General features: G+C 43.1%; 1 pseudogene; it reads left to right on the top strand.

Moving 5' to 3' along the window:
- Window positions 1-895: 895 nt before the first annotated feature.
- LOC129324720 (AT-rich interactive domain-containing protein 4B-like) overlaps window positions 896-12,970 on the top strand; it is a 41,623-nt pseudogene continuing 29,548 nt past the window's right edge.

Below are 12,970 nucleotides of genomic sequence, written 5' to 3'. Positions count from 1 at the left end.
GGTAGCTTTAGAAAACAGCGAGTCCCCCTCAAAAGGCATGCCCTCCACCCTGGACCGCACCTCCTGGGAAAGGGCAGTAGATCGCAACCAGGAGTGGCGCCGGAGAACCACCGCTGAAGCCATTTCTCTAGCAGCAGTATCAGCAGCGTGGCTCCCTGCATTCATTTGCTGCTTGGACAGCCTGACAGCCTCCGTCTGCAGCAGGGATACCACAACCTTCTGCTCAGGTGGGAGGTCTCGAGTATAGGATGCCAACTTCTCCCACAGGTAGAGCTGGTAGCCAGCCATAATGGTTTGATAGTTGGCGATCCTCAGGCCCAACGAAGCCACAGTGTACTGGCGCCTGCCAAGAGCGTCAAGCTTCCTACTCTCTTTATCGGCCGGCACAGAGGAATGACCCGACCGCCGGGGGTTGAACTCCCCCGTGACCAGAGAGGAAGGTGGAGGGTGCTTCACCAACGCCTGCCAGGTGCCCTGCTTAATCTTATAAAGCTGCTCGATCCGTTTAGACGTCGGCGGCTGGTCACAGGGCACCTTCCACACCCGCTCCACTATCTCCTCTATACCCTCAAGCATGGGGAAGCCAATAGACGCCGGATTATCCCCATAGATCCGCTTGAGGAGCTTGTCCTTGGTCTGGGGAACTGCCGAAGAGATGTCCATCTCGAGGGCCTGAGCCATCCTTGCCATCTGGTCGGAGTAGATGCGGAGGTCCTCGTACGGTGAACCCGTAGCTGGCACCAGATCGTCAGCCGGCGATGGCTCGGACCAGGACTCCGATTGGTAGTCGCCGAGGCTCTCCACTTCCCCCTCATCGGAACCGAGCTGGGATTCCTCAACCTGGACTGGAGGGGGAACCCACGCTGGCCTTGATGTTGAAGGCCTCGGTTCCGACATGGAGAAAACGGCAGGTGCCCCTCCCAGTGGCAATGGTACGGTGAGGGAAGGTAGGAGGCCTGTCGAAGTCGGGATGCAGTGGACCGGGCGGATCGGACACTGTCCCCGGACCGACGCCGCTCACGACCGGCAGCAGGTGAAGATGGCCGGGCAGGAGATGGACGGCTGCGAAGAGGCGATGGGCTCGGTTCCGACCTCGGCAACCGACGGGCAGGCGATGGTCGGCTCCGATGGGACCGCGGGCTCGGGTCCGGCCCAGACGAGAACTCTGCCTGCACCGTCTCAAAGGCCATCGGATCCGGCACCGGTACGGAGACTTCCTCCGGTTCAGGAGAGCCCAGATGAGGGGAAGGAGTATGAGGAAGCACGATGACTTCCTCTGGAGGAGCGGGACGCGGCGACCGATGATGCTTGGTCTTCTTCTTCTTCTTGGCCGGTTCCGAAGAAGACTTCGGAACCGATGCGCTCCTCGCCTTGGAAGGGGACCTCTGCTTCGACCTCTTCGCCTTGATCGGGATCGAACCGGTCGTCGGTTCCGACCGGGGACTCGGTACCAGGATCCTCGGTTCCGAAGCCGGTCTCGGATACGACCTGGTGGATGACGCGCTCCGGGGCGGCCGCGCCGAACCCTGCGCTGGAGAGGCCGCTCTCGACGCCGAGGCACTCGGGGGACGCGGTTTCGACCCCGACCTCGCGGAAGCCACTGAGCCAGCTCTCGATTGCCGTCCGGCAGAGGGGCTAGGGCCGGCCTTGGGTGGAGGTAACGGAGTGCCCTCAGACATGACCGTCTGCCACAGCGAGGAGTTCAGTCGGGCCTTGCGATCCTGCCGGGCCTTGTTGGTGAAACCCTGGCAGATCCTACAGGCCGACACATTGTGGGTCTCCCCCAAACAAAATAGGCACACCTCATGGCCATCGGTTTTGGCCATTTTGGTGTGGCACTGAAGGCAGTGCTTAAAGAGAGCCGTGGAGGCCATCTTAAGGGGCACGCGAGAGAAAGGTCAAAACAGTCCGAGTCGTATTACCGAGTCCACGTCAAAGTCCAAAGCGAGATCCGAAGAATAGTCGAGGTCAGAAGTCCGAAGTCAAAAAGCCAAGATCAATCAGTCAGAAGAAAGGCACGAAGCACAAAGCACAGAGCACAAGCTCACGTTCTCTCCAAGCGGCGGCAAGAAGAGAACTGAGGGAAGGGGCCGTTGGTCGCTGGAGGAGCACGTGACCGTTTGGGCGGGAAAACGGTCGCTGAGGCGCGCGACAAACGGCCCCTTCGGAGCCATAGAAGCTCTAGAAAATTCTCCGGCGGCTGGCCTGCGCCTGCGCAGTCCCCATGTGTGGAGGCACAGAAGAACGAAGATGAACTTGAGCTTCCTTAGACCTGCTCAGTTTTTTTGAGTTTCTGTATATATACCTGTTTGATAATTAGTTGTATTATGAGGGTTAAAACAAGAAGTTAGAAGACCTCGAAGAACCTAAGAAATTAGATATTGTTGATTGTATTATAGAATTAATTAATGATCGTGTTGTAAAGTAAAGGGAAAAAAGAAGTACATAGTGTAAATACAGGGCCAGCAATAACACTACGTTATCAGTATCTAATGTTAATTATAAATTAGGTTGAATGTGCAATGTAGACTCTCTACAAGGAGTTGAGATAATATACTTCAAATAGTATTTTTGTTTGGTTATATATTGTAATTAATTAGTTGTATATGGTTCTTCAATAAAAAATGTATTAAAAGAAAAACGTATAATAAAATATAGAACATTCATGTAATTTAACTGTGCAAATGAAATACATATGCATAGGTTCTTTCAGAGCAGAGAGAGGAAAGGACACTGCCTATTGAGATTAGAAATAGGACACTGCCTATTGAAATTAGACATTTAAAACTCTATGCAAAGTTAAATCTAGTGTAAGCCCGTTGAAATCAGTAGGCTCTTGAGTAACTCTGCATAGGATGAGGTGGAAAAGGGATGGTAAATATACCACAACAGTACAGCAGCTTCTAATCTCAAACCTTGTAACAGCCTAGGGCACCCCAAGTTAGGGACTAAAAGGGGAAGGATGGGGTTATCTCCATAAGGGGCAGTGACACAGCCACTGAACACAGGGCAGGACAAAGCAAACACCTCATGGCACCAAAGATCAGGCGAAGGAATGGCTGCCTGCACTGACTTCCTTGGCCTTCTCAAGAGAAAGGATCTCCTTGGCAAAAGTTCTGAGAGCCAGAAAGGAGGCATGGCTGGAAAGAGGCAGAAAAAGGGCTGAAGAAGATGAAAGTAAAAAAGAAACAGCAGCCAGCAAGGAGTTCTACAAGATGACCAGGTCATCCTGGGTCAAAGGAGAAGGCATTCCTAGCCAGGAAAAGACCCAGTTACTAAAGACACTGGAGGCATAGCAGCCTCAAGGCTTTAACATGCTGTAAGGGTGGAGCAGCTGGAGATGCCAGCTAGAGAATTTTGAGGCAAGGTCCTGTGCGTGGGAGCAAACAGGGGAGCCTTTATTGAAGCAAGCATGCGCAGCAATAAGCATACGGGCCAGCTGGTAGTAATCAGGCTGGTAAAACCTGGAGTTCTTTGTTAAAGCTCATTCACTGAATTAAAATGAGGATGTCAAGATGCTGATAGCATCTGCCATACCCATACCTTGGGAGGGTTGGGGCTGAAGGTTATGATGTTATGACTGTCTGTTGCAGCTGAGCTTCCCAGGATGTGAATTCTTATCTCTCTTAGACTATGCTTGCTCCTAGCCACTGGGAAAGGAGCCCAATTAATCTTGAACCTTATGTACTCTCCTGTACAGTTAGTTCCCAGCAGATTTAGTCAACCTCTAGAAAGGGTGGGGGGGAATGTTTGTATATGATATAGAATGATGCTTGATATGCAAGCATGCCTCATTCCTGACAATGAACCCAGTAAGAGCATGAACTAGCAACTTTTCAATATAAAGCTCTTACTAATAAATAGTGGAGTCTTTTGAAGGTTTCTCGGCAGATCCTTACAGTGGATCAGATCTGCTCTCCTGGTGTTAAACTGTTATTGCTGAGGCTAGAACTTGATGAAATGCCTCTGGAGAAAAGTGGTTCCTAGCCTGAGGGTCAACAAACTGGTAACGTTTTTTTAAAAATGAAAATGGGGTCCTATGATTGTTAAAAGTTTGAGAAATGCTATTACAGATTATTCTTTTCTAAGTTTTTAGACCACTCATAAGAACACTGATAATTCTGAAAAGTTATCTATGCTTTAATTAGAGAACAAAATTGTCTTCTGGCTAAAGGCTAATGGCACTTTAAGGCCAGAAGATGCTCTGCTGTCATAGTGCTGCACAGCTGTTGTTGACAGTCCTGGTTTTAAAGGTCCAAACAAAGTCAATGGCTGTGCTGCGGTGCAGCAAAAGGACAAAAAAATAGACAGAAGGGAAGAGAGCTGCAACTAGTACCAAGTAAGTGGCAAAAAGCGTGGCTCAGTTACAGAACTATAAAAGCGATGTAACAGTGGCAAATGTAGGGGTTAGCAAACCTTGAAAGTTTTTTTTAAAGGCTCAAATCTACTCTCCCTTCATATCAGCAGGGCTGCTATAATGTAACTGGCAATCTGCAGTTAGCCACAGCAAGACTTTTTACCTCACTAAGAGCCAACAGCAAACTCTTCCACTGTCAGAAAGTGATCAGAGATTAATCTAACACCTACAGTGAACAGGGATTGTAGTTAATCTAAATTTGTCCTCTTAAGGAAACTAACAAAACAATGATGCAGGCATGCCTTTTCATGACTGGAGGGCTGAGTTGAAGCAAGAAGCAGAAGCACAAGAGTCTGACGGATTTGAGCTTCTGATTAGAGATGGGCACGAATTGAATTTTGACCCAAAATAACGCACGAACCATGCCAGTTTGTAGTTTGCGAACGAGTGGTTCATGGGAGCTCGTTTCCACAAACTTCCATGAACTGGTCTACTGGTTCGTTTGGGTCGTAAAGAGGCAGTTTAAATGGCCATTTCCCTGGGGAAATGGCCATATAAACTTTTCCTGTGGCTTGCAAGCGGAAAGTCCCTTTAAACTATCAGCTGGCAGGCGGCAGGGGGGGATCCTCCCCTGCCACCTGCCAGCTGATAGTTTAAAAGGACCTGCCACTTGCAAGGCAGGAAAGGGCCCTTTAAACTGTCAAATGCCCCTTTCCCTGCCGCTGCTAAGCGGCCGGAAAGGGACATTTAAACCCCACGAACTGGTTTGTAAACTTGCCCCAGTTTATGGTTCCTGGTTCGTGAAAATCCATGAACCACGAACTTCATGAGTTGTTTTTTTTGTGGTTCGTGCCCATCTCTACTTCTGATATAGGATTGCGCTTGAACGTGAACAGGTCCGATTTATAATTTGACTACATTCACTGGATGTAGAATAAAACATCAGAATGCAAAAATCTTCTTAGGCTGCTTTTTGAAATATCCTTCTGCATAAATTGCTTGTTCATCTAGGTACATTCACATTTGTACATGTGTTTTTTTTATACACAAAAAGGGACATTTAAAACGTGATGTTTCCTATATAGACAGCACTTCCATGTAGAAAATCCCATGGAAATTGTATGAAAATACAGGTTTATATCTCACAGTTTGTTTTCAATGACTGAAGTGCTGGTGGGTGCTTTTTGTCAATTCTTCCTCCTATTGTACTCCCCTGCTTTGCCCCCCGTGCTATCTGTGAATGTCCCCTGATCTCACAAGAAGCAGAACTTCAAAAGGCTCAGTGAGCTATGATGGGGGGGGGAGCCTGTTACAAGCTTCACGCTGCTTAGAGTTTTTTTATTAGAAGTAAGAAACATTTATTTATTACATTACATTTTAGACCGCCCTCCCCGTCAGACGAGCTCAGGGTGGTGTAACAACATGCAATTTATAACATAAAGTTTAAAACAATAAAAACATTATGAATAAACATTTAAAACTTTATTCCATGTACAATAAAATTTCTCAAATGGCGGGTGTAAATATTAAAATTCAGCATTTTAGGCGTAGGGCTTGGCTCTTACATAATGACCTGCGTCACACTTTATGAGCTCCTGCATGGGTTATGACGATCTTCAGCAGTATGGCCAGCAAGAGGACAGCCTAGCCACCACCAAATGCCTGGCAGAACATCTCCGTCTTGTAGGCCCGGCGGAAAGATAACAAATCCCGCTGGGCCCTAGTCTCCTCAGACAGAGAGTTCCACTAGGTTGGAGCCAGGACTGAAAAGGCCTTGGCTCCGATAGAGGCCAGATGGAAATCCCTGGGGCCAGGGACCATCAGTAACTGCTTATTAGCTGATCAAAGCGACCTCCGGGGAACATATGGAGAGAGAAACATGAGATTCTTATACATATATCTTATTTCAGCACCTATATATATGCTGGAAAACTATTACTAGCATGTGAGTATGCAATAAAAAAGACTTTTGTATCTGAAACAGCCATTGGAAATGACTGCACCAACCTGTGCACAGGGAACCAGTAGCAATTATCCCAAAGCTTACAAATAATAGCACCTAGCTCACCCTCCAACCTTTGGCGTTACACGACAGTCAGAAGAGCTTCGATGTGCTCTTTCCCAAATTAAGAGAGTATCATGGGGCTACCAATGCTTTAACAAAACAGCTGTGCTAGTCCAGCAATGCTATTTCAAGATAATTCAGTGGACCTTTTCTACCCTGGACAACACTGAAGATCTATTATTGTCTTTCAACTATCCTAAGAACTGATGAGGCATAATACTGCAGGCACTGAAGTAGCACAAAATGCAACCTATCCTCTTCATGTATCATGGTCATAAGACATTGCACACAATATGGAGACTGCGTATTAATATGCAATTAATTGCCACTCTTAAGTCTGCCAGATTTCCATTCTGGCATCTCACTCAGCACTAATATAACTTGCATAACTGCAAATATTGCATATGTAGGTATTTTCTTCCATCTGTTATTATACAAGAGATAATATAGGAGCACAAGTGCAGCCTCATTAAAAAATAATGTGGCATAGTTGTACTTTTTTGTCATTTTACATTTTTGGGTGGGATTAGAATTTTTAAACGTTCTAATATTTATGAGTCACCTCTCTACCAAAGCACCAGAGGCAATTTACAGAAATAAAAGTATACAAATCAAGAATTTAAACAAAAAAACCCTCAACTTATTCAACAGTAACAACTTTAAATATCCATTTGAAGCAATGACAATCAAATGAAGAGAAAATATCTATGCCACCTTTTCACTCAATTCAAGGTCCTCAAGATGGAATAATATTAAAAAGGTTTCAAAATACATACATAATGTTTAAAATCAATAAAACATTTAACAAGTACAAATGCATAAAATACATAAAAAGGGATGGCTAATAAGCGTTTGTGTGCATGTGTGCACGTATGTGCATAAGGTGAAGTTAAGCTGCCACCAACTCACAGTGACCCCTCCTGGGGTCTTTAAGGCAAGAGACAAGCAGAGGCAGATTTCTTCAGTGGTCTCCCTCCAAGTTCTATCTAGGGACTAGAGATGGGCACGAACCACAAAAACACCGAACCATGAGGTTTGTGTTTCATGAGTTTTCACGAACCAGGAACTGGCATGAAATGGGGCAGGTTTATGAACCAGTTCATGGTTTGTGGGTTTTAAATGTCCCTTTCTGGCTGCTTAGCAGCAGGAGGGAAAGGGGCCTTTGACAGTTTAAAGGGCCCTTTCCTGCCTTGCAAGTGACAGGTCCGCCAGGCATTTGGTGGGGGCTACGCTGTCCTCTTGTTGACCATACTATTGAAGAACGTCCACCACCCATGCAGGAGCTCACAAAGTCTGATGCAGGGCATTTTGTAAGACCTAGGCACTAAATGTTAATTTATATCCGCCACTGAGAAATTTTATTGTATATGAAAAAATGTTGTAAATGTTTTAATTGTTTATTCATGATGTTTTTATTGTTTAAAGTTATATGTTGTAAATTGTTGGTTGTTACACTGCCCTGAGCCCATCTGACAGGGAGGGCGATGTAGAAATGTAATGTAATAAATAATAAATAATAATGAATAGAAATTAATATCTCCTCATTACCATTAAAATTTAAATCAAGTGTAGTCTCTGTGTTGGAAAAACAAAGCTTTTCTGTTGTTTGCTATAATATTAATATTAACTGGCCCCTTTCTGTGCACTGTATATAGAGTGTAAGTAGAGAAAACTGAAAGGAAACTAAAGGTTAATGAAAAGAGATGTGATTTTTAACCAAAATGTGAATAGAAAAGAGACCAAACAAATGTGTTCCTTTGGGGGGGGGGATCCGTTTTATCGTTGTTAGAGATTCTTCCTTCTCAATCTTCTTGGAAATAACAGAGAAGTTGAAACTTCAGTGCTCAAACTGCAAACTTTGAGATACAAAAGTAAAAAGTTCATCTGGCTACTGTTTAAGACCTCTGTTCTATACAAAACTTTGGCCATTAGCTCTTGTTCACCATCTGCTGGCAGAAAGGAGTGATACTAGACAAATGAAAATATCCTTAAAATTTTTTAAGGGCATCTTGATGTTTAAGTAGGAAACTTCTTAAAATCATGTGGGCATACTGATTTTTATAAAACCATTATTTATAATGTGAATTTGGTCTTGTAAATATGCAAAATGACAATTGTATGGTAGTATTTGTGATTTACTAACTTTCAGGCTAAAGTGAGTGAGATTAGCTTTAAAATAATTATTTGTTTATATATTGACAAATACCTTGCAAGCTACATATTGTACAGTTTCAGTGTGAGTATGGGTACGTACACTGCATACAAGTATATTATTATTTTTATGCTTATTGGGGGGAAAGGACATGGGAGGAGGGGAATCCAGATGTACAATCTACATTATCTGCTCATTTATTTAAAGCTACATCTGACCCTGGTCACAGCATTAGGTGTTTGCTTTGGCAGGAGTTAGTAGTATATGACAAATGCTATCATAAGCATGCTGCTCCTCTTGGTATTGCTCATAGCAGGATTTGTGTCATACAAGGGTTTTTACTCCCTACTTAATACTGAACAGTTTCAAGATAATTGGTTATAAAATTTGCATCAGAAGTACAAACTCTAAGAACCAGCATTCGAAGAACCACATTTAGTGTTCTTTTTAGCTCCCTCCTGTCCTACCAGCGTATCCCACATATATTTCCTAAAAAGCACTCAAGAAGATACCTTCACACTCAATAGCTGCATTTGATGTAATTTGAGCTTCAGGAAGAAGGAAAATTGGCTCTCCCTACCCACTTTTCAGAAGTACTTTGCAAATGAGTTTCTTTGGTTAGTCATGATATAATTTTATAATTTAACTTTTTAAACAGATGCACTGCATAATCTGAGTGTACACTTCTGTACAATAGACCTTCTGTTATATACAGTGTTTTCTCTGTGAGTGAAACATGCACATTTGTAGCATCTGTTAATATTGTTAGTCTTAAATGACACCATCTTAGCAGAAATAGATAAAGAGAGTAAAGTTTGACACATGCTAGTCTGGTTTAAGATGAATTGTTATAAATCCAGCTCTTGTGAAGATGGATGGGGGCCAATGGCTTTAATTTAAAATTGCAAAACAAATTTTAATTTTAGTATATTTTATGTTAAAACCCCGATATTTTCTTCTAAAAGCATGGATTAGTTTCTACAAAGTTAAAAAGATGCTTGTAGAAGTGGTTCTTCTCCCAGAAAGTCTCCCGAAGTCTCCAAGAAAACTAATGCTTGTGGAAAATGCCACAGGACACAGGAAGCTCTAGTAAGGATGGGAGAATGGGTGAAATCACCCCTACCGCTTTCCTTCTACTGATGAAGTACAGTGGAGCAAGCTTTCCAGTGGTTTGAGGAGGGGCCATTTTCCAGATGCACCCCCCTCCTTCTCACTGCAGCCAACTGTGCCCCAAGTAATTTTGCCTACGTGGCTTCTTCATTCCCTGTATTGTATTGTCAGGCACCCTAGGGGGCTGCTAGGGGAAGGAGAAAGCAAATAAAGATCTACCACCACAAGCTCCTTCCACTCATGCTTCACGGGAGCTAACCCTGTTTTTTTAAGTCAGCATTTCTCAGTTAAGTTATAGCTAAATGTCCAGCTTTTTCTCCCAAATGCCTTTTGATGTGTTTTTCAAGATCTTTTTTCAGATACTATGCTCAGGTAATTTACATTGGTTTCTGAAAGTAGAAATTGAGCAGTATATTTAACCAGATGCAAAATGACATGTCCAATGGTTTTTAATTGAATATTTCTTTGGGAAATTCTCTAAGTAGCTTTTATGTTTTAGGTGGGAACTGTGGTGGAAGTAAGGAATCCAGATGGGATTTACCAGGAAGCTATCATCAACAAATTAACTGATGCTAGTTGGTATACTGTAGGTAAGGAAAACTGACTGTATTTTTCACTAGTTTTAAAGGCCATAAAAAATTATGCTGCAGAGTTCTGGACATCTTACATTTTTCAAGAAGTGTTGAAAGCTGCCTTTGAAGTGTTCCACTTGGTCTCAATGCATCTTGCTAGTCAATGTGGAAGATTATTTATTTATATATATTTTCTGCCCTCAACTTGCATCAGTCTCCTCTCCTCTGTTTTATCCTCACAACAATCCTGTGGAGTAGCTTAAGCCAAAAGTGTGTGACTCACCCAGCGTCACCTAGCAAATTTGCATGGCAGAGTTGGGATTTAAACCTGGATCTCCCAGATGCTAGTCTGACACTCTAACTGCTATACAACACTGGCTCTCAGTTCTTCTTGAGTTACTTCTTGAAAGAGAGAAACAGAAACCCCATTGTACAGACTGTCTTCCAGCACTTGGGATCAGGGTACACATTTCTATAGCATTTATACCACAAATAATTTTCTAGCTAGTTACAATGTTCTTGCATCATGCATCACATCTAAGTAGATGTTACTATGAATATTTTACTTAGCTGGAAACTTTCTCTTTCTAAAATTATCAGTGACTATTAAACCAATAATTTAATTTCAGGTAATGTATATTTTGTTAAAGGGATACTGTCAGTTTGGTCCCCAAAAGAAGCTTAATCTGAGAAGAAACCTTAATGTTGAGTGACCCTGTTAAAGTCTGTGACAAGCATATAGCTGTGCAGTTTTTGCCTTTGTTGTTGCTGCTTTGAAAATCTACAAAGAGATATTCAATACAAGAACTAACTTCTGAACGTTTTAGTAGCTTATTGGGGATAAAAAGTAAATTATAAAATCCCAGTATTTAGCAAGTCCCTTTTCAGTACACTCTAGTTTAACAGAGTTTTTTTCAAAAGAAAAACATCAACAACATCAACAAAGTATAACTTTCTAACTTAAAAGAATCAACAAATGCTAAGAATGTAGGCCCTAAGATTATAAGTGTTTCCTCGTGTATATTCATCTATTTTTAAGCTCTGTAATGGCGTATAGTTATGCTAATAGTTAACTTGATAGTGCCATCAGGAAATTAACAAATAAACAATACATTTCAATAAGCTTCAAGTAGTGCAAAAGACCTTTGCCCAGAGTCACATAGAGTCTCCAATGTCTGTCCCAAGACAACTGAAAGAAGGAGCAGGAGAATGGGGCCAGTATCTCTCAGTGGAGAAGAAGACACAGGGCTTCCCTACAGCTCTTTAGGCAAAGCCGATGGTCAGTGCAGCTGTGGGGCCAGGCTTCCTCATGGGATGAGTGAAGTGGGTGGCAAGGTAGCTTTAAACTCTGGCAGTCCAGAAACCAAAGCCATACCTCCAGAGCCTAACAATGGCCTGATGGGGTCAGGCCAAGAAGAGACCACAGTACAGCTGGCTTCAAGCGGGCGCAGACCATTCCCAAGCCTTTCCCAGGGACAGAAGGCAACACGTGGGATAGGCTGGTTCACTGCAATCCTGAGGAAGGTGGAGGGCAGGATTACAAGGACTGTGAGGAGCTATTTAAGCTCCTCCAGCCCTGAACCAAGAAGAACAGAGTTGGAATTATTCCTCTCTCTATAGAGCTAGCTCAGAGAGAAGGGCAGGAGAGCCTCAATGGGAGTTGGTGAATCAGGGTAACGATTCAACCTCCTTCCCTACCAGCCTGAGGCCTCTGCAGGGGTGGGTGGTGGACTTGGTGTGCTCTCTGGTGGCCTCATCTCTGAGGAGATGGGTGGGCAATACCTCTGCTCAATGACCTTCCAGCCACAGACTGTTGGCGGCCTTCCCTTTGCTAATGCCAGCCTACCTCATCACACCTTCAGTTCTCTTATTCTTCCTTATTTTTCATTAGCATATTCTTTATCCGTATTGCATGAATCCTCTTACATCTTAGTCATTTTCAGTGGACACAATGATTAGTTTCAGTAAGCAAGCAGTTAGAAGTTAAACATGTATGTCAATGGAGTTGAGTCTGTGATCCCATTTCACTAGCGGTGGAGCCTTCCTCTGGTGAAACTAAACTAAAGGACTAGTTACAACAGAGGAGTCTGTATTAGCATAATGGATTGATAGGATCCAACCTATTGACTTTCAAGTTGATATATTGTTATGAACATGCTTTCAGAATATTTTAGATAAAATCTTAAAAACAGTTCAATGGAATTCTGACTTCTTGTAATTATTGTGATTAAAGTGCATTTAGTTCTCTGCAGAACTGAAACTTAAATAACTTTGTATCATCAAAGGTAAACTTGCCTTATCAGTTTTTTTTCCTTTCACCTTTTGCAATAGTATTTGATGATGGAGATGAGAAGACCCTTAGACGCTCTTCACTTTGCCTGAAAGGAGAGAGACATTTTGCTGAAAGTGAAGTAAGACTTATTAATTAATTACAAGTATCTTTTGCGAATCCACGCCTCTTCTGAAGTTTCTTAAGTTTTTGTGCAGCAACTTGCTATGCCCCCACTCAGGTTTACCTAGCTATTACTGGAAGGACAGTTAAACCCCACTCAACTGAAAACAATGGAGGATAATGTGAATCATTATGAAAATCATTATTCTGTTTGAAGAGACCTCTGACTTGCTATTGAAGTCATATAAATATGTTATCATAGCTTGAGCAACATAACTTTTACTTCAGGTAGCTTTTTACAAAATGTAATATGGGGCATCCA

The sequence above is a fragment of the Eublepharis macularius genome, chromosome 1, assembly GCF_028583425.1.
Source record: "Eublepharis macularius isolate TG4126 chromosome 1, MPM_Emac_v1.0, whole genome shotgun sequence".
Lineage (NCBI taxonomy): Eukaryota > Metazoa > Chordata > Lepidosauria > Squamata > Eublepharidae > Eublepharis > Eublepharis macularius.
Note: the sequence above shows the minus strand (reverse complement) of the source record. Positions and strands in the feature narration are given on the sequence as shown.